The sequence below is a fragment of the Giraffa tippelskirchi genome, chromosome 2 (genome assembly GCF_054371585.1).
Source record: "Giraffa tippelskirchi isolate mGirTip1 chromosome 2, T2T-mGirTip1v1.2.pri, whole genome shotgun sequence".
NCBI lineage: Eukaryota > Metazoa > Chordata > Mammalia > Artiodactyla > Giraffidae > Giraffa > Giraffa tippelskirchi.
The window spans coordinates 221,890,169-221,913,222 of NC_137276.1; the positions used below are offsets into that span (position 1 = coordinate 221,890,169).

Sequence of the window (23,054 nt, forward strand, 5' to 3'; positions counted from 1 at the left end):
CCCAAAAAAGATATCCTTTTCATTATAGAGCACTGGAATGCAAAAGTAGGAAGTCAGGAAACACCTAGTATAACAGGCAAATTTGGCCTTGGAGTACAGAATGAAGCAGGGCAAAGGCTAACAGAGTTTTGCCAAGAGAATGCACTGGTCATAGCAAACACCCTCTTCCAACAACATTATAGAATACTCTACACATGGACATCACCAGATTGTCAACATCGAAATCAGATTGATTATATTCCTTGCAGCCAAAGATGGAGAAGCTCTATACAGCCAGCAAAAATAAGACCAGGAGCGGACTATGGCTCAGATCATGAACACCTTACTGTCAAATTCAGACTTAAATTGAAGAAAGTAGGGAAAACCACTAGACCATTCAGGTATGACCTAAATCAAATCCCTTATTATTATACAGTGGAAGTGACAAATAGATTTAAGGGACTAGATCTGAGAGACAGAGTGCCTGATGAACTATGGACAGAGGTTCGTGACATTGTACAGGAGACAGGGATCAAGACCATCCCCATGGAAAAGAAATGCAAAAAAGCAAAATGGCTGTCTGAAGAGGCCTTACAAATAGCTGGGAAAAGAAGAGAAGCAAAAAGCAAAGGAGAAAAGAAAAGATATTCCCATCTGAATGCAGAGTTCCAAAGAATAGCAAGGAGAGATAAGAAAGCCTTCCTCAGCAATCAATGCAAAGAAATAGAGGAAAACAACAGAATGGGAAAGACTAGAGATCTCTTCAAGAAAATTAGAGATACCAAGGGAACATTTAATGCAAAGATGGGCTCGATAAAGGTCAGAAATGATATGGACATAACAGAAGCAGAAGATATTAAGAAGAGGTGGCAAGAATACACAGAAGAACTGTACAAAAAGATCTTCACGACCCATATAATCACGATGGTGTGATCACTCACCTAGAGCCAGACATCCTGGAATGTGAAGTCAAGTGGGCCTTAGAAAGCATCACTATGAACAAAGCTAGTGAAGGTGATGGAATTCCTGTTGATCTCTTTCAAATCCTGAAAGATGATGCTGTGAAAGTGCTGCATTCGATATGCCAGCAAATCTGGAAAACTCAGTAGTGGCCACAGGACTGGAAAAGGTCAGTTTTCATCCAATCCCAAAGAAAGGCAGTGCCAAAGAATGCTCAAACTACCTCACAATAGCACTCATTTCACACACTAGTAAATAATGCTCAAAATTCTCCAAGCCAGGCTTCAGCAATACTTGAACCGTGAACTTCCAGATGTTTAAGCTGGTTTTAGAAATGGCAGAGGAACCAGAGATCAAATTGCCAACATCTGGTGGATCATCGAGAAAGCAAGAGAGTTCCAGAAAAACATCTATTTCTGCTTTATTGGCTATGCCAAAGCCTTTGACTGTGTGGATCACAATAAACTGTGGAAAACTCTGAAAGGGATGGGAATAGCAGACCACCTGACCTGTCTCTTGAGAAACCTGTATGCAGGTCAGGAAGCAACAGTTAGCACTGGACATGGAATGACAGACTGGCTCCAAATAGGAAAAGGCGTAAGTCAAGGCTGTATATTGTTACCCTGCTTATTTAACTTATATGCAGTGTACATTATGAAAAATGCTGGGCTGGACAAAACACAAGCTGGAATCAAGATTGCCAGGAGAAATATCAATAACCTCAGATATGCAGATGACACCACCCTTATGGCAGAAAGTGAAGAAGAACTAAAGAGCCTCTTGATGAAGGTGAAAGAGGAGAGTGAAAAAGTTGGCTTAAAGCTCAACATTCAGAAAACTAAGATCATGGCATCTGGTCCCATCACTTCATGGGAAATAGATGGGGAAACAGTGGAAACAGTGTCAGACTTTATTTTTTTTTAGTTTCCAAAATCACTGCAGATGGTGATTGCAGCAATGAAATAAAAACACGCTTACTCCTTGGAAGGAAGGTTATGACCAACCTAGATAGCATATTTAAAAGCAGAGACATTACTTTGCCAACAAAAGTCCATCTAGTCAAGGCTATGGTTTTTCCAGGGGTCACGTATGGATGTGAGAGTTGGACGGTGAAGAAAGCTGAGCGCTGAAGAATTGATGCTTTTGAACCATGGTGTTGGAGAAGACTCTTGAGAGTCCTGTACTGCAAGGAGATCCAACCAGTCCATCCTAAAGGAGATCAGTCCTGGGTGTTCATTGGAAGGACTGATGTTGAAGCTGAAACTCCAATACTTTGGCCACCTCATGCGAAGAGTTGACTCATTGAAAAAGACCCTAATGCTGGGAAAGATTGGGGGCAGGAGGAGAAGGGGACGACAGAGGATGAGATGGTTGGATGGCATTACCAACTCAATGGACATGGGTTTGGGTGGACTCCGGAAATTGGTGATGGACAGGGAGACCTGGCGTGCTGCGATTCATGGGGTCGCAAAGAGTAGGACACAACCGAGCGACTGAACTGAACTGAGTCTTTCATATAATTTCTCTGTATCATCTATCAGGTTGCTAAAATGTTTCCATAAGCCAAAATTCATTATAAAAAGCATCCAGAATATTATTGATGATGGATTACTCAAAAAAAAAAAAAAAAGCAGAGCTCTTTATGTCATAAAATCAAACTTTGGTTCTGATGGCCGTGAAAGTAGGCAAGCCGACACACAGGGCGATAAAAGCTGTAGAGCCTGGAGAAATTAGAGTCAACTTCCTACAACAGTGTATGTCCAGTTGATTTTTGAGGAAGCAATGAAATATGGTGGAGGAACTGGTATGATGTAGAGGAGATCCAGACAGACAATTTTAAAAGATTTCTATAACTTAAAGAGAAGTGATCAGATGATGTTGTGTAGTATATAAGAGCATGGTGTTGAAGCCAGACAAGTGTAAATTTACTGCCTGGCTTCTCACTTACCCCCCACACAACTTATGAATACATTCCCTCTGAGCCTCGGTTTACTTCTCTGTGAGCTGGGGATTAAAAGATTGCCTTGCTCATAGAATTGAAATGTGTAATAAGTGAAATAAAAATGAAAAGCAACTAGCATCTACTTATTATTGTTGTTAAATAAACAGAGGTTTTATTTTTACGTAAGTGGTAATTTTACTATGATAATTGAAAGCAAAAAGTCTAAACAGGACATTGTGTTTCACCTCCTTGCTAGCATTTTTCATTAAGCCTGCACCTAACATATAATATATTACATATTTTCCTTCCAAGGTCAAATCTTAACACTTAACTGTTTTTTGAACCTTTCTTTTGTTTCTAATAATCCTAGCAAAACAACGTTTTCCTTCCTCTCCCTAATGATTAACCTACAACAGGATAAATGAGGGAAAATTTAGCACCAGCTGCCAGCCTAATGTATTTTGCAGTTCTAAGAGAAAAATGAACAGAAACACTTGTTCTGACCATGCTGTAGCTCCCAGGGCTGAGATGGGGCCAGTAGGAGTCCATGTGTCATGGTCCTAAGTCCATGATCTACCAATTCTAAAAAAAAAAAAAAACAAAACAAAACCTGTGTTTATGTTGGCTGATTCATTCATAATGTTTTTCTTTTTTAAAGGAGAAAATAATTATTGAACACTCACTAGAACCCAGAACCCAGTATAGGTGCAGATAATGTGAATATAGCCCACCAGGCTCTTCCGTCCATGGAATTTTTCCAGGCAAGAATACTGGAATAGGTTGCCATTTTCTACTCCAGGATATCTTCTCAACCCAGGGATCAAGCTTATGTCTCTTGCATCTCCTGCCTTGGCACGTGGACTCTTTACCACTAGCGCCACCTGGGAAGCCCTAGCTCACTCTAAGGGAACAGATAATATGATACATATGAGTAAAACAGTCTCTTATTTCAAAAGAACCCGTGACTGACGTTTTGGGCAGAAACATATTCTCAACATGCTAACTAACCAGTTATTTTGACTTTATATCAACAAAAGATTTTGTTCCACTCAACAGGAATATGGAATATAATAGAACAATAGTTTTTTCACGAATAAAATTGAATTGCAGCATATGCTATGCAATTTAAGATCAAATTCCTACTTTTAATGTTTCCACTAACCGTCTTAAATTCATTGTGAAAACAAGTTCAACTAATAAACAGTTTAATATCTTTATTAAAGAAAGTGGGTTCATTGACAATTATATAATCATAGAATCTACTGAAATGTTATCAAAGACTACCTTGTAAGGGCCCAGATGGTTTTAGAGGTGAATTTTTTCAAATATTTAATAAGTAACTATCCCTTATCTTACAAAAAGAAAAGTCATTAGGTATAATCATATTATGTATGATTATGTACAATCATATCAGACATATTAATCATGCATCATATTATGTATGAAAGAATTGATGGTTTTGAACTATGGTGCTGGAGAAGACTCTTGAGAGTCCCTTGGACTTCAAGGAGATCCAACCAGTCAATCCTAAAGGAAATCAGTCCTGAATATTCATTGGAAGGATGGATGCTAAAGCTGAAACTCCAATACTTTGGCCACCTGATGAAAAAAACTTACTCATTGGAAAAGACCCTGATGCTGGGAAAGATTGAAGGTGGGAGGAGTAGGGGATGACAGAGGATGAGATGGTTGGATGGCATCACCGACTCAATGGACATGAGTTTGAGTAAGCTCCGGGAGTTGGTGATGGACAGGGAAGCCTGGCGTAATGCAGTCCATGGGGTGGCAAAGAATCAGACACGACTGGGTGACTGAACTGACTGGACTGACTGACTGATGTATAATTATATTAGTAATAACAAAATTTTATGTATCAAAAATTAGAGGCAAATGTCACTAATGAGCATAGATTTTAACATACTAAGTAAAATTTGCAAATAAAATATACAGTAAAACTTTATAATTTATCACTTTATAATTTATAATTATGAATGAATCAGCCAACATAAACACAGATTTTGTTTGTTTTTTTTTAGGATTGGTAGATCATGGACTTAGGACCATGACACATGGACTCCTACTGGCCCCATCTCAGCCCTGGGAGCTTATAAGTCAAAGGAGAAAAATCATATGACTTCCTAATAGCTACTCAAAACTTAATTCTTAAAACTTAGCTTTATATTTTACTACTTTTCTTACTTTGAGCTTCCCTGGTGGCTCAGACAGTAAAGAATATGCCTATAATACAAGAGACGTAAGTTTGATCACTAAGTCAGGAGGATTCCCTGGAGAAGGGAATGGCTGCCAACTCCAGTGTTCTCACCTGGAGAATTCCATGGACAGAGAATAGGGATAGATGACTATTAATTTAATGCAGAAAATTGCACACATTTATGTATATTTAAAGAAAATAAGCTAAAGTCAGGTCTAATGATGAAACTTAAAATTATTCCTATTAAATTCCATCACAGGCAAAGATGCCCATTTCCATAATTATTTTCCTGTAAGTACCAGTCAATGAAATGCAATATAAAAATAAATGAAATGTGAAAATATTAAAGGGAAAGAAAATACCACTGCAGTTCTTTACAGGTGATATAATTTTATACCTAAAAGACCCAATTGGAAGATACAGTAAACTCAGAAAGGTGGTAAATTTTAAATATTAAACACCTATAAATCACCAGCTAGTGAGAGTAATCCAGTGTCTTGAAGTCTAGTTAATTTGAGCCATTCTATGCACTGTGGAAGTTCAAAGCCCTTCTCAACATTTCTTTTTAATATCCAGGAGGCTTGGGCTCTCAGAAGCACATTTGGATCTGGGTTTCAGTTTCAACATGTGCTATGTCTCTTTCCTTACAATATCATTTGGTTTGAGTTATAAAATTGTATTACATAGTAAGTATATGGGCTTTAAAATAGAAATGTATACAGAAAGAGTATTCATTTACTTATTTATTATCCATGTTAAAATTAGGTAACATTTATAAACTTGTTAAGTAAAAAAGCAAAATATATCCTCTCTTCATTTTTTCATTGTTTAAGGGGAAATGGTATAACACTTTAAATTGAAATAGTATGTCTCTTATTCCTCAGTCAGTAGAGTGATTATTTAAGAAGTCTTAAATTTATTGAGAGGAAGAAATTTAGTAGCTCAGATGGTAAAGAGTCTGCCTGCAAAGCCAGAGACCCGGGTTTGATCCTTGTGTAAGGAAGATCCCCTGGAGAAGGAAATAGCAACCCATTCCAGTATTCTTGCCTAGACAAACCCATGGACAGATGAGCCTTGTGGGTTACAAGTACATGAGGTTGCAAAGAGTCGAACATGCCTTAGCGATTAAACAACACTGAAGAAATAGCATGCTACAGGAATCTCCATAAGACAAGATTTCCTTTTAATATCTCTAGAAAATCCTCACTACAGATGTGAGAGACGTCTGAATTAAATGTTTCACCTGTAAATAATATGGTCAGAATTTCATGAATTCGTTAGTTTTAACTTACATGTTACAGAGCTGTACCTTTGTATTTCATTTCAGTTATCTTGATAAGACATGTCATCTCAGTGAAAGTGAAAGTGAAAGTGGCTCAGTCGTGTCCTACTCTTTGCGACCCCATGGACTGTATAGTCCATGGAATTCTCCAGGCCAGAATACTGGAGTGGGTAGCCTTTCCCTTCTCCAGAGGATCTTTCCAATCCAGGGATCGAACCCAGGTCTCCCTCATTGCAGGCGGATTCTTTACCAGCTGAGCCACCAGGGAAGCCCAAGAATACTGGAGTGGGTAGCCTATCCCTTCTCCAGCGGATCTTCCCAACCCAGGAATCAAATCGCATATGTAATTTTATCCACATTGTCTCAGAAAGGAGAGTGAGCTTAAGAAATGCGAATGAGATTAAGAGGGTCAAGAGCGCAAACTTGAGCCTCTTACCCTTCTCACACATGAACCACTTACACCGCCTTTGGATTTTCATCTCTCACGCCAGAAAAAAACATCTGTGCCATGCATTCTACTCACAAAATAAGAATGAGCTCTATCTCTGTCTATTTTTCTATTGTCTTTTTAATTGGGTCATCATTTACATGGAGGAAAATGCCTAGTTTTCAAGAGTGTTTGCTGTTGCTGTTGTTTTAGTGGCTCAGTCATGTCCAGCTCTTGCGATCCCATGAACTATAGCTTGCCACACTCCTCTATCCACGGGATTTCCCAGGCAAGAATACTGGAATGGGTTGCCATTTCCTCCTCCAGGGGATTTTCCCAGCCCAGGGATCGAAACCATGTCTCCTGCATTGGCAGGTGGACTCTTTACCACTGAACAGCCAGAGAAGCCCCACTATAAGTGTAGAGTTCCATTGATGTTGGAGAATATGCACATAACCATCACCCAATGAAGATAACAGAGCACCTGCATTACCCCCAAAATTTCCTCCCTTCCCTTTTCCAGCCTATCCCACTTTAGACTACCTCTGTGCAACCACTGTTTATGTTTCTGTAGCATCATATAAAGTCATATAAAAGGAATCATACAGTATGTTCTCTTTTGCACCTGGCTTCTTTCACTCGAAGTTTTGAAATGCACCCACATTGTTCTGCGTTGTTCTTTTCTTTTCTTTTACTGTTACTGCATTGTATGGTCACATTACAACTTGTTTATTCACTAGTTAATAGCTATTCGGATTCTTTCTGTCTGGGTTTATCATGAATAAAACATCCATGAATATTCTTTACATAAATTTTCTTGTGGGCGTGCATCTTATTTCTCTTGTATAAGCACATAGGAGAGAGTTTCTGGGTCAGATCATATAAGAAACTGCCAAACCATTGTCCAAAGAGGTTGTACCATTTTATTCTCCCACCAGCATGTCTGAGTTCCAGTTGTTCCACATCCTCACCAACAGTACTGTCAGCCTTTTTAATTTTAGCCATTCAAGTGGGTGTTAAGTGCCATCTCATTGTAGTCTTCAGGAAAATGCATTTCCCTGAACACTAACAAAGTTGATTATCTTTCCATGAGTTTATTGCCTGTTCATATATCTTCTCTTGTGAAATATGTCTTTTTACTTTTTGCCTATTTTTATTAGGTTTGCCCTTATTATCAAGATTTAAGAGTTTTAAGACTTTTTTTAATACAAGTCCTTTGTCAGATATATGTATTTTTAATATGTTGTCCAATCTATGATTTGTCCTTTCATTTTCTTAACAATGTCTTTGATAGATAAAATTTTAAATTTTGTAAAATCTAACTTTCCGTTTTTTTTTTTTCTGCTATAGTTTTCTTCCTTCCCCTTTTATTTAAGAAATCTTTGTCCATCCTGATTGTGAAGATATCGTCTACATTTTCTGTGAAAAGTTCTGTAGGTTTAGATTTTACTTTTTGATTTATAACTCATTTTATATGATTTATAACCCAAATTAATTTCTGTGATTCATTACCTTTAGATGCTGAGATTTAATATCCAAACTCTTACTTATTTGCCCCTGAAAGTTAAGAAACCCTACAACATTGTTAAGTAGAACAGCTTCCCTTAATTAAAAAAACTCACATGTAAGCATAATGAAAAGCAGAAATGAGCATAACTGTAGTTGCCTGGCCTCAGAACAATACAAGGTCAGGGTCATCTCACCCTGAGCCCTGTCCACCTATGCCTAAACAGAACTCCCTTCCACAGTATACTGCTAGTTGTGCTAAAATTTTATCTTCTGATCTGTTGTTCCATTTAGAAGTGTTCCTCCTTTCTTCCCAAGGGGAAAAACAAAACAAAACAAAATATGCTATGCTTTATGAGGAAGATCACCATATAAAATCACCTTCACAAAGATATATTTTTCATGCAGGTTTTCTTTGTAGAATGTTTGCTTTGTAACAATCATTCATATTCTGACTAAATAGAAAATCCTTGTTTCCCTCCTCTGACAAGTTCATGGTTCAAAAACCTGGGAGTCATCTAACTCATCCTTCTTCCCCAGCCACACATACAGGTCACCCAGATACATCTGAATTTTAGTTAAACAATGAATAGTTTGCATGTGATAAACACGAATAATTTGTATGTGATCCAACTATTGCTTGGAATGCACTTATGTTAAAAAAATTATTTGTTGTTTATCTGAAAATCAAACAGAAGTGGACATCCTGTATTTTTATTTGCTAAATCTGGCACCTCCACCCACATCCAATTCATCACCAGACCCACCAACTCCTACTTCCTCAATATTTCCTAAATTAAGTCCATTTATTTCCATCTCTACTACTTGTAGTATTGGAAAAGACACCACATTTATACCCATTTGCTTTAATGACATCCTAACTGGCTTCCAACCTCTCAACATTCTTCATTCTTTGTTAATGCCATAAGGATTCTCTAAAACACAGCCCTGATCACATAACACCCTCTTCAATTGTTCCTGTTGCTTTTTAAGATAAGGTCTAAATTCCTAAACTTGGCTTTCACTGCTACATCTTATCTGTCCAGCTTATCTCTAAGCAATCACGATTTTGCACTCTCATAGATTCCAATCATTTTGAAAAACCTTTCAGCCCCTTGAAAATGCTAGACTCTGCTCTTTGGTTTTAATATTCACACATGAATTTTCTCCTACCTAGGGCATTCTTTCAACTCATGAGTTTCACTTACCCTTTAAGCTGGACCTTGGTCTCTTTATTCTCAGATATATTCTTTTGCCTTCCCTGCTCTGCTATCATTCAACTCTCTAAACTGATGTCATAATCACCTCCTATTTACTTACTGATGAAGAAGAGATGCCCATCCTTCAGCTATGGGGATGGCTGAACCCTGACACCCATCACAGAACAGATAGACTGGCAGTAGCATTAGTCACAGATACTCATAACCGGGAAGCCAAGGACTTTGCAGCAAGACACACAAGGGTTGCACTTAGGACCAGAGTGAACAGCCAAGATGGTAAGATGGTTGGATGGTATCACCAAGTCAATGGACATGAGGTTGAGCAAACTCCTAGAGACAGTGAAAGACAGGGAAGCCTGGTGTGCTGCAGTTCATGGGGTCACAAAGAGTCAGAATTGACTTAGTGACTGAACACCAACAACAATGAATAGCTAAAGTCTGAAGGGGCAGGCTTTGTAGTATCAAGAGGGTGAGGTGCACTTGATTACCACAGGAGAAGGAGACTGGCTTGTTTGACTTATTATATGGGCTGGCAGGGAACACCATCTCTGCTCAGGATTAAGCAGGTAATGTACCTTGTTCCCTGGATAAGAAGAGTTGTTTGGCTAAAGGTCAATATTGATGGGAGAAGAGTAGGAAGGAAAACTTGTGATTAGACCATTCAAGGCCTTCTCTGTTTTCTAAAATGTCAAGGCAGCACATAATATTGAACCTTAATTTTAGGCCTTACACTGTAACTAATGAACTTGTAAGGCTGTACAGCACGTCATCTGTTCAGTTCAGTCGCTCGGTCGTGTCCAATTCTTTGCGACCCCATGGACTGCAGCACTCCAGGCTTTCCTGTCCATCACCAACTCCCAGAGCTTGCTCAAACTCACATCCATCGAGTCAGTGATGCCATCCAACCATTTCATCCTCTGTTGTCCCCTTCTCCTCCTACCCTCAATCTTTCCCAGCATGCCTCCATCCAAATTAGACATCTGAAAAGGATTAGATTTACCTCTCATCAAAGTCAGAAGAGCAATTAAATGTAATGTCAAGAAAACTGTCCAGCAGTTAGAAATGGGCAAAGAGATTACTGGCTGCTCTTCTAGTAGAGTTATGGAAGCCAGGGATTATCTGATTCTATTTAACTATGTACATTTGATTCTATTTCTAATGATTGTTGTTGTTGTTCAGTCACCCAATTGTGTCCAACTCTTTGCAACCCCTGGACAGTAGCACGCCAGGCCTCTCTGTTCCTCACTATCTCCTATAATTTGCCCAAGTTCATGCCCATTGCATGGGTGATACCATCAAGCCATCTCATCCTCTGACGCCCACTTCTTCTGCCCTCAATCTTTCCCAGTATCGGGGACTTTTCAATGAGTCTGCTGTTCGCATCAGATGACCAAAATACTGGAGTTTCAGCTTCAGCATCAGTCCTTCCAATGAATATTCAGGGTTGATTTCCCTTAAGATTGACTGGTTTGATCTCCTCGCTGTCCAAGGGACTTTCAGGAGTCTTCTCTAGCACCACTGTTCAAGGGTATAAATTCTTCAGCACTCCGCCTTCTTTGTGGTACAGCGCTCAGAACCGTATGTGACCACTGGGAAGACCTCAGCCTTGACTATATGGCCCTTTGTATTTCTAATGATGAGGCAATTTTAAAGCTCTGTAGAAGTGACATAGCAGAAAACTAATGGTAATGTAAATGATTCTTGTCTATATCAATGCAAATAAGGTTTGTTAGTAGAAATTTATTCTCAGCCTGTACATGACCCTAAATGTACATCATTAGATTACATGTTATCATCCTGTAGGGTATTAAACAGTTTTGCTGCATCAGTTATTAAGAGTAAATTCATGTCAGCATTTCTGACTATGCGTGTGTGTATATATATTTATTTATGTATTTATATTTATAAATTTTTCAAATTCTCATTTGAACAAGTCTGAACATCTTTCTGGTTCTCTCATTAATTAAGAAGTTTAATATCATCTTTGATATATGTTTACATTTTCATGAGAGTCATGATTTTATTTTTTTGAAAATTATACCTTAGCAGTGAATGAAGATAACCATGATTTGAAAGAAAAACAATTTTAAAAAGAGAACTATCTCAGTAAAGGAAATACAAACATATTAGTGTGTAAATATGGTCTTGAATGAGGCAGTGATATTAGTCAGATTTTTTGTTAGTTTTTCTTAAATAACAAATAAGCTTTTATTAGATTTTACTAATAAAATTTACTAACTTTAGTACATTTTACTAAATTTGTAAATGTAAAATGGTAACTATTTAAGACAACTAAGTAAACATACCACAAAACAAATAAAATGGGACAGGAAAGACATATGCCCACTAAGAAAGTGTAGCAATTTTTATTTATTGAAAATTATGCATGTTTGCTAGTCTTTTGTCTAATGGGCCGTCGTCCAGGTCCAATCTTTTGCTCGGTAATACTGAAGAATGTTTCGCCCTCAGAGAGTGCTGAAGGCTCCAGTTTTGCTTTCTTTCTTCCAAATCCAAGGTTTGGCTGTTCACTTTAGTGACTAAACTTTCTTTAAAAGAGCTTAATTCCAAAGCTCTCCTTACCCTGAAAGTAGCTTAGGTCATGCCTGACAATTCCAAGTGTCACGTTGACTGACAAAGCATAAAAGAGGCTTGGCAGCAAATTTTCATGTACAAACAGTTGCTAGATGACAATTCTGAATCTCTAAGACATCAGTAAGAAACCCGACAGTATGCAAAAAATGAGATTTGGTTGCTAAAAGAGATCATCAGTTTCTGAATATAGCTATATGTGACTTGGCTTTTACCATTTGGTGTATTTCTTATGTAAATAAGCTTGATGAAAAGCAGTAGGTGCAGGAAACATGTGGGCAGAGAGGTTCTTTGTAAACAAAGCAGGAGATTCTCCACCGCCCTCCTCTCCCCATTCTGAACAAAAGTGCAAAAGAAGACCCTGGAAATGTACTCACTTCACCATCTCTTGGACCCATTCCCATCATGATGGGCCCAGCGAACTATACCTTTCCACCTCAGGGCAGGGAGCAGTTATGTACGGGGCCCTGGAAGGTCAGATGGTTCAGAAAAAGAATGTAACCTGGGGGAAGAGTGAAGATGGGATGGGCAGAGCACCCCAAAAAGTTGCTTGCTGAATCCTGTTTAGCCTTCCACCCCACTCCCCACCCATTTTAGCAAAAATGACATAATTGCTGGCTTCTGGTGCACCATCCCAGACATTTTTACCAAGTCCAACTGGCTTTGCTACAACCAGAAACTCCAATGAACTAAAGAAAGCTTTAGCATGCAAAATCAAAGTGCTTGCCCTGTTTCCTGTAAAAGCGGGAGGAAAAGAAAATGTCCCTGAAACTCGCCATAAACTATGCCTCCTACACGAACCTCTCTCCGGCTCATCAGCCAACAGTGACCCTTCCTCAGTATCTGTAAGTATTTATGCTGTTGCCCCTCAATCTGCTGTATATATACATTGATCCTATTGTAATTCACAAGTTTGTGCACATGATTTCCTTCCTCAACTAGAAAGTAAAGTAAGAAAGAAACCAAGAGAAACCGTGGGTGATGCCTTTTGTATTTAGTAAGCAACATCAGGTTTTATACTTAAGTATATGAGTTTAATAATAATGAGTTTTCCATCCCTCAATACTCAGTGTAGGTTATGGCCTTTGCTCTGGAACCAATGAATCTTGCTATGTTAACTTAAGAAGTGCTCAGTCACTTCAGTCGTGTCTGACTCTTTGCAATCCCATGGTCTGTAACCCACCAGGCTCCTCTGTCCACAGGATTTCCCAGGCAAGAATACTGGAGTGGGCTGCCATTTCCTTCTCCAGCAGATCTTCCCGACCCAGGGATCGAACCTGTGTCTCCTGCACCACAGGCAGATTCTTTACCGCTGAGCCAGCATGGATTCCCAACTTAAGAAGAACAAGGGTTAATTTCTTACCCCTCCATACCAAAAATATAAATCTTTTGTGTTTCTAAATTAAAAGAGAAAATTGAGCTGAGCCCAGTAGTCTAAGTAAATCCTGAAATGCAGACAAACTTCGTAGACGCTTGGAATGGCTGATACATTAATAAAGAAAAAAATTTTAATACCATAAAAGTCATCATTGATGATGTACAGTAGATATAATTCTTTGCTACATTCCTAAAGACTAAAGAATATATTTCCAAAATATGTAAACTGTCTTTATGCTTTCCCTTAAAATATAATCTGCAAGACAGTATCCAAATTCACTAAAAAGGAGTCAGAACCACTGAAGTTACTCCACCAGTTGGGAATTAATTTATTGCTGAGTGTTAAAGAAACTTGAATAGCAAAGGACTGAGCTATTGGGTTTTCTGTTTGGGGACCACTCCGTTCATATAGTTTAAACTGAAGCTGACATTTTAAGTGAATTTATTAGTCTCACTTCGTTCCAGGACCAGATGGTAGTCCAGCTCACACACATGGACACCTTGAGTAATATAACTTAATCCAGAAGGGACATATTAGTATCACCTTCCCTTTCTCAAATGGTGAGCTTTCCAAGGAAAGTTCCTTAATTTGATGTCATGTTGTAGCTTGGAATTGAAATTTCCTCTTAAACCACCCAGGAATAAAATATGTTTTACCAGTAAAATATCATTCTGCAAATTGCACATTATAGTCTTCAGGGTGAGATTTTTATAAGAAGGGGGACTAGCCCTCCAAGGCTCTGCAGAGGTCCTGCCAGGGTATTCAGTCCTAGAGCTAAATGTTTAAGGTAACAATGAAGTCCTCCTGGAGGACTAAGCAAGTTAAATTTAAAAGATTATATGGTAGAGAACAGATTAGAAAAGGTTAAGAAGAAATACTATAATCAGAAACTTTTTAACACAAAATTCCATTTCATTCATTCTAAGATAACACAGTTAATGACATGTTATAATTTCTAGTAGCCAGCCTATTATCATGCTACAGTTGCCATTACCTCATACAAACCAGCTCAGTTATCTTTTCTGGTGGTATAAATATCAGCCAATAAGCTACTTAGGTACCATTTGAGGAATAAATGTGACTCTTGGTTGTTACCTAAAAATCTTCCTTTGCTATTGGCTCATAAGATCAAGAGAGTTTACATATTGCATCAATGTTAGTCATTGGAAGAGAATTTCAGAAACAACAGAGGAATATCTTTAGTAGACACTGTACTACCAACATTCTTAACGGCACAGATGACTATCTTGTTGGAAAACAACAATGCCTTCAAGTCAAAAAGTATTTCTGAAGAGATGCTATGTGAAAGCATCTTAAGAATGCTTAAAACAATTCATTTGGCATATGTTCTTTTTATATAAGCTAAAGAATGACATGTGATGAAAATAAGTCTCTAGATATAAAAGAACTATTTTAATGACTATAAAATAAAAATTCTAGATGTTAAGAGAGCATTACTACGTAGTTCAGTTGGCAGGGTTTCTTTGTTGCAGTCCATAAAACAATGGACCATCTTCCAGTTGATGATGCCTTAAATAACATACAATAGCTTTACATCATGAGGCACAAAAGCAAGATTCAAGCCAGAAGTCCCGTTAGGAATTCTTTTCCTTTCATCCAAAGCTTGCAGCCCTCAAAAAAAAAGGCTTTACTGGTTGTCGCTGTGTAAGGGAGTCTGAGAATGTTGATGGAATTACAACAGAAAAAAGACTCTTGCAATAGGTCTAAAGGCACCAAAATAAACATCTCAGTAAAAAGTTTCCTGAACACATCACCTCAGATTTTATAAATTCAAGTACCCCAAAGTGTCTCATCATTATAATTACATTATATAATTTCAGAGAATACATTTATCCATATACTGCAATTAGAAGCCTTGTTGAAAAAAGTGCATTAGCACCATAGCCAAATTTTGTTCAAGCTGTGCAGCATCGCATGGTTCTGTGAATGATGTCCCCTTCATCACTAAGTTGTCCTATTTTATAAAGTGTTCTCAAACAGCTACTCTTTTACACTTCGGAATTGAGAGTGTCTACACCCATACGTCTTAGTTTCCATTAACAGGACTTTACTATTCCAGGAATATAAAAGTTTATTTGCCCAGGAATAAAAAAGTTGCAAATCACTTTATTTTTCATTCCAAGATCTTCCTGAAATACCCATCAAATTTTCAAAAGAAAATTTACAACCCAAGGCTCTTTAAAACACTTATTTCAAAATCCTTGCTATGTACAAGGATAAGAGTCCTAAACAATTATAATTCTTACCCAATCATAACCAAATCTCTGCACTGAAATACCAGCCTTAAACTAGACTTCAAAATCTCACAAATATCACAATTCTTCCTTCTCCCATCTGAGATACTAAGAGTCTCTCAAAGTAGTGTTCTCCTCTCCTCAGTAAGAATAAATTCAGCTTTGGTTTATCAAAAATCAAGGCTGGTGATATTTTGGTAGATCTAGTATTCAACACAATAGATCATTTTATATAAATTCTCAATAGATTTAAGATTCAGGAATTTGGATCTAAGTTCTAAAGATTTTGCTTTCTTTAGAAAACCCATGCCAGTAATAATGAAATCAGTAATTTCCAACATAATGAAAGTAGTTCTGACTTGCATTTTCTGCATGTGATTGGAGAAGAAAATTAAATGAATTTGTTATCTATAAAGTAATCGAAAAATTTGTTTCCATTAACTTTTTGAACTAAAGATTCCAAAATCCTCCTGGCATACATCTCAAAAATGCCAGGACACTAGAACTTAACACAACAAACTCTGGAAAATTCTGAAAGAGATGGGAATACCAGACCACCTGAACTGCCTCTTAAGAAATCTGTATGCAGGTTAGGAAGCAACAGTTAGAACTGGACATGGAACAACAGACTGGTTCCAAATAGGAAAAGGAGTACATCAAGGCTGTATATTGTCACCCTGCTTATTTAACTTATATGCAGAGTACATCATGAGAAACGCTGGGCTGGAAGAAATACAAGCTGGAATCAAGATTGCCAGGAGAAATATCAATAACCTCAGATATGCAGATGACACCACCCTTATGGCAGAAAGTGAAGAAGAACTAAAGAGCCTCTTGATGAAAGTGAAAGAGGAGAGTGAAAAAGTTGGCTTAAAGCTCAACGTTCAGAAAACTAAGATCATGGCATCTGGTCCCATCACTTCATGGCAAATAGATGGGGAAACAGTGGAAACAGTGACAAACTTTATTCTTTCGGGCTCCAAAATCACTGTAGATGGTGATTGCAACCATGAAATTAAAAGGCACATGCTCCTTGAAAGAAAAGTTATGAACAACCTAGACAGCATATTAAAAAGCAGAGACATTACTTTGCCAACAAAAGTCCATCTAGTCAAAACTATGGTTTTTTCCAGTGGTCATGTATGGATGTGAGAGTAGGACCATAAAGAAAGCTGAGCACCAAAGAATTGATGCTTTTGAACTGTGGTGTTGGAGAAGACTATTGATTGAGTCTCTCAACTCCAAGGGTTGAGAGTCCCTTGGACTGCAAGGAGATCCAACCAGTCCATCCTAAAGGAGATCAGTCCTGAATATTCATTGGAAGGATGGATGCTGAAGCTGAAATTCCACTACTTTGGCCACCTGATGTGAAGAACTGACTCATTGGAAAAGACCCTGATGCTGGGAAAGATCGAAGGTGGGAGGAAAAGGGAACAACAGAGGATGAAATAGCTGGATGGCATCACTGACTCAATGGACTTGTGTTTGAGTAAACTCCGGGAGTTGGCGATGGACAGGGAGGCCTGGCATGCTGCAGTCCATGGGGTCGCAAAGATTAAGACACGACTGAGTGACTGAACTGACTGACTGACTGACAAGGAAATAAGAGAAATCACATCTCATTAAGGTGAAAACACCACTCCAGGAATGGAAACTGGCCCATACCATAAAGGCATCATCAGAGCCTAGTGGTCTGGAGGTCTCAGAGGTCCTCTGTAGGCAGGGGAGAGGACTGGGGTATTGTGGATTAAGTCTTGGATCTGAGCAGAGTAGAGAAGCGTACTAATGACAACCTGACATAAAGCTGGGGCTGAAGAAGAGCCACACTCTAAAAAAGTAATGAAATAGTAGGAAAACTGCACAACAGAGATAGGAAGAAAAGAAAATCACATGCTTCTGGAAAAAAAAAAGACAAAGCCACCCACCATGGCATCAAGGTATATACTATGCACTAAACAAAAGACCAACATGAGAATTTTCAGACTTGAGAGTTTCTGCAGTTAGGGTGTAGGCAAAGATATCCTAGAATTTAAAAGCTTAAGGGTTGTTGAGGTCTTAAAAATATTTCTATTTGTCAGAAAAGATAAAGGCATCTCACACTGATAATCTGATCAATCTTAGTTTGATGGTGTAGAAAAATGTGCTACATATAAAGCCACTCATCCTTTAGAGCACAACCTTCTGTTATCTGATTCTGATTCCAAGGAAGTTCTTGACCTCTCATTGCCTTTGGTAGTTGTGATGCAAGTAATTCTTGCCTATTGTTGTCTCTGTTTAGTCACTCAGTCGTATCCGACTCTCTGTGACCCCATGGACTGCAACACACCAGGCTTCCCTGTCCTTCGCTATCTCCCAGAGTTTGCTCAAACTCATGTCCTTTAAGTCAGTGATGCCATCCAACCATCTCATCCTCTGTTGGCTCCTTCTCCTACTGCCCTCAATCTTTCCCAGCATCAGGGGCTTTTCCAGTGAGTCTGCTATTTGAATCAGGTGGCCAAGGTACTGGAGCTTCAGCTTCATTCATCATCCTGATGAATATTCAGGATTGATTTCCTTTAGGATTGACTGGTTTGATCTCCTTGTCTATAGACATGCAAGTAAATTCTGTCCTTTGAAGAAACAGCTCTTCCCACATCCAAGAAAGTCAATTTTGCATGGATTTGCAATTCATTTCAGTTTTTCTGATCCATAAATATCTCTACTATTTTACTTTTTCTTTAACTGGTTGTATCTTCTGCCTGGATCCTTCATTAATAATGATATAAATAAAAATCTTTAACATGTGTTCAGGGATCCTAGGAGGCTCAGAGGTAAAGAATCTGTCTGTCAATGCAGAGACAGACATGGAGCCGCAGTTTCGAACCCTGAGTCAGGAAGACCACCTGGAGAAGGAAATGGCAATCCACTCCAGTATGCTTGCCGGGGAAATCCCATGGGCAGAGGAGCCTGACAGGCTACCGTCCATTGGGTCGCAAAACAATCAGACACAACTTAGTGACTAAACAACAACAACAACAAAAAATATATATTCAATTTATATCTGCATGGGAGTCATGGTTTTAACTTTTTAGAGTGTTTTCAATGACCTGTGCTACCAGCTAATAGTGAAGAGAAACAAATGCTTTCCCTGGGCATGGCTATTGGATTATGCTCTGAGCCTGGGTTATGCTTCCTGATACATGTGGAAGCATAACATCTGAATCTCATTTTGTATCTTCTCTGTAAAATGGGAATGATATTTCCCTCAGGAATTATTATAATGATTAAATGAGATAAAATTCATTCAGTGAGAGAAATGAATGAGGCAGACATCATAGCATCATCGCTTAGAGGCAAAGAGCCTTTGCTGACAAGGTGACTCATGGTGAGTCCCAAAATAGTCTTTTAGAATTGGGACTGGCTATGTTATGCCAGCAAGACCAACCTTGCCTTTGGAAGGTTGGGGTTTTCAGCCAGGTTAACTTCAATTCAGCCTTGAAGTGTTGGGGGAGGGAGCTAGAGATTGAGTTTAATTGTGTGGCTAATTATTTCATCAGTCACAACCACATAATGAAACCCAAATAAAAACTTTGGATATCAAAGCTTGGTTGGGCTTCCTGATTGGAGACACCTATGCCCCAGGATGGTAATATGTCCTGAGGACATGGAAGCTTTACATTTGGGACCCTCCAGATCTTGCCTAAGCATCTTTTCATTTCACTGGTCCTGATTTATATCTTTTTAATAAAGTTGCAGTCATACGTATAGTGCTTTCCTGAGGTCTGTGAACCCCCAAATTTGTAGCCATTTGTCAGGAGTATAAGTAGCCTGACAGTCCCCAGAGCTTGCAGCTGATAAAGTAAAGGTGATCTGTTTAAAAAGCATGCCCTTAATTTTTGAAGTCTACACTAACTCAGAGTTGTTCGTGTCAGAATTGCATTACATTTACCCTTTCTGTGGGTGAGTCTCAATTTTCCTGTCTGTAAAGTGGAAATGATGCTGCTTACCATTCATGTGGGTGTTATAAGGTTCAAATACTTTAACATTTGTAAAGCATGTAAAATTATGCCTGGAACCTAGTAAGCATTACGTAGATTTTTTTTTAAAATAGTAATAATAACCTTTAATGCCCCTTCTAATATTAACATTCTATAACTGTATGTCTCTCAACATAATTGTTAAAGTATCTACCATAGCATAAATCTAGAAGCCACAGGCATGAGTTAGAAAATGTTTTCTTTTTTAAAGATAAACCACAAGCTCCGATAGTTTGGCCACCTGATGCAAAGAACAGACTCACTGTAAAAGGCCATGATGCCGGGAAAGACTAAAGGCAAAAGGAGAAGGGGGCAGAAGAGGATGAGTTGGTTAGACAGCATCACCGACTGAATGGACATGAATTTGAGTAAACTCCATGCTGTGCTTAGTCGCTCAGTTGTTTGCAACCTCGTGGACCCCACCAGGCTTCTCTTTCCATGGGGATTCTCCAGGCAAGAACACTGGAATGGGTTCCCATGCCCTCCTCCAGGGGATCTTCCCAACCCAGGGATGGAATCTAGGTTTCCCACATTGCAGATGGATTCTTTATCATCTGAGCCACCAGGGAAGCCCTTGAGTAAACTCTGGGAGATAGTAAAGCACAGGGGAGTCTGGCATGCTGGAGTCCAGGGGGTCGCAAGGAGTGGGACACAACTTAAGAGACAACAATGAGCAACATGTGTGTGTCTTAGGGAAGATCGGTTTTTAAGTGTACTTGAGAATTTTGCAATCCCGTGAGCCTGCCAGGCTCCTCTATCCATGGAATTCTCCAGGCAAGAATACTGGAGTGGGTTGCCATGCCTTTCTCCAGGGGATCTTCCCTACCCAGGGATCGGATCCCACTTGCAGGAAGATTTTTTACCATCTGAACCACCGGGGAAGCCCGATATTTTATTACTTAAATACATTTTTCCCAAGATACGAACCAGACCATGGAAGCCAAGGTTTTTCCAAACGGTTTCAAAAAGCCATTCTAATTCTCTGAGTATTTCTTCTAACTAATTTTCAAATGCCAAATTGAAAATATGTTTCAGGCCTCACCTATAAATCTCAATTGGCTTACTGTGGGAACATTAAGTATATAACAGAAAGAAATCCCTATTTGCAGTGAGGATATGTAAAACAAATTTGATTTTATGCTTTATTGTCCCAGATACTTTTCAGTGTGATCATTAGAGAAGGGAGTGGATTAAGATGGTTCAAATGGTGTGTCCAACTTCAGTCGTGTCCAACTCTGTGTGACCCTGTGGACTGTAGTGTGCTAGGCTCCTCTGTCCAGGGGATTCTCCAGGCAAGAATACTAGAGTGGGTTGCCATGCCCTCCTCCAGGGGATCTCCCTGACTCAGGGGTAGAACCTGAGCCTCTTTTTGTCTCCTGAATTGGCAGGCAGGTTTTCTACCACTAGTGCCACCTGGGAAGCTTTCAAAGGGTACAAACTTCAGTTGTAAGATGACTAAATTCTAGGAATGTAACTACAATGGAGTGATCATAGTTAACAATATTGCATTGCCTATTTAAAGTTGCTAAAAGAAGATATCTTTAAAGTTCTCAAAAAATATTGTAGTTATATGAAGTGAGAGATGTGCTAAAATAAATAGACATGATAAAAATCATTAAGCTGTACACCTTAAGCTAAGATTGGGTTGGCCCAAAAGTTTGTTTGGGTTTTTCTGTACCATCTTATGGAAAAATCCAAACAAACTTTTGGGCCAGCCCAGTACAATGTTAGATGTCAAGTATGTCTCAATAAAGATGGTTTAAAAAAAAAAAGTGAGGAGAAAAGCTAATACTTAAAAATTGTAAATACATTTACTTGACCTCAAAGTCTGTTCTGTTATGTACAGGAAGTTGCCTCAGATGGTTTAAAACAACTACTGTAGTAAAAGCCATCTCTATATCTTGAGAAAATATTTGGGCAAAAAGTTTTTAGGGCTATCATGTACAAAAAATTTTTTGAACGTGACTATTTTTTAAACCTACAGAAACATGACTGGAATCTGACAGATTTCACTTTTTTGTTGTCCTTCTGTTTACCACCTGTTTTGACTTAGCATTAGTTATTTAACCTCTCTAAACTTCATTGTCTGCATTTGAGAAATGAAAGTCTTTGGGAGAAAAGTGTAAATTTAGATTTATCCAAATGTCATAGGCCTTATAAGACCTCCTTCTGTCTCAGTTACAGCCCAAAGTTTTGTAAAATTTCCTCTGGTCACCCAAGATGCAGTTCCTGTACATAGACTTAAGGAGATTTATAATTAATTTGTTCGCACTTATTTTATTCCAGCTCATAGTACTTGTTATATTCCTTCTCCCCCAGTAAGGCAGGGGTTTGTGTGTGTATCACATTTTTTGCTAGTAAGCTATGGCTGGAATTTACTGACTACATACTAAAAGCCAAGGTCTAAATGCATTTAGACTACCAAAACTCCACATCAACTTTATGAAATAGATTATTCTCAATATCACTCTAATTTTCCAGATGAGGACCGCAGGATTCAGAGAGGTTAAATCATTTGCCCAAGGTAGACAATGGCTAACCCATGAGCTGAGATTCAAACCCAGATTCTGTGACCCTAGAGCTCTTGCTCTGAACTATTCAAGCCATCTATTACCACGCCTGATTCTTTTCATGTTAGAGACACTCAAACATGGGTTGTGCTAAAATGATTTATTATTCTCATATTGTAATCCTTATAATAGATGCCATTTATTGATATGGTATACTAATAGAAAACATACCCCACATCCAAGGTAAGAGAAACCCAAGAAAGACAGTAGGTGTTGCGAGAGGGCATCAGAGGGCAGACACACTGAAACTATAATCACAGAAAACTAGCCAATCTGATCACACAGACCACAGCCTTGTCTATCTCAATGAAACTCAGCCATGCCATGTGGGGCCACCCAAGACAGATGGGTCATGGTGGAGAGGTCTGACAGAATGTGGTCCACTGGAGAAGGGCATGGCAAACCACTTCAGTATTCTTGCCTTGAGAACTCCAGGAATAGTATGAAGAGGCAAAAAGACAGGACACTGAAAGATGAACTCCCCGGGTCGGTAGGTGCCCAATATGCTACTGGAGATCAGTGGAGAAATAACTACAGAAACCATGATGGGATGGAGCCAAAGCAAAAACAATACGCAGCTGTGGATGTGACTGGTGATAGAAGAAAAGTCCGATGCTGCAAAGAGGAATATTGCATAAGAACCTGGAATGTTAGGTCCATGAATCAAGGCAAATTAGAAGCGATCAAACAGGAGATGGCAAGAGTGAAGGTCGACATT

The 23,054-nt window shown here is 38.7% G+C and overlaps 1 long non-coding RNA gene across 1 annotated transcript in view; it reads right to left on the minus strand.

The window, feature by feature from the left end:
• The window catches only part of LOC145539191 (uncharacterized), a 78,803-nt gene extending 69,247 nt beyond the window's left edge, over positions 1-9,556 (minus strand). The window contains exons 1-2 of the long non-coding RNA XR_014077618.1: positions 9,517-9,556; positions 3,386-3,463 (exon numbers count right to left, since the gene is read on the minus strand). This is a non-coding gene — a long non-coding RNA (uncharacterized LOC145539191). The remainder of the gene's footprint in view (positions 1-3,385; positions 3,464-9,516) is intronic.
• Between the last annotated feature and the right edge of the window lie 13,498 nt (positions 9,557-23,054).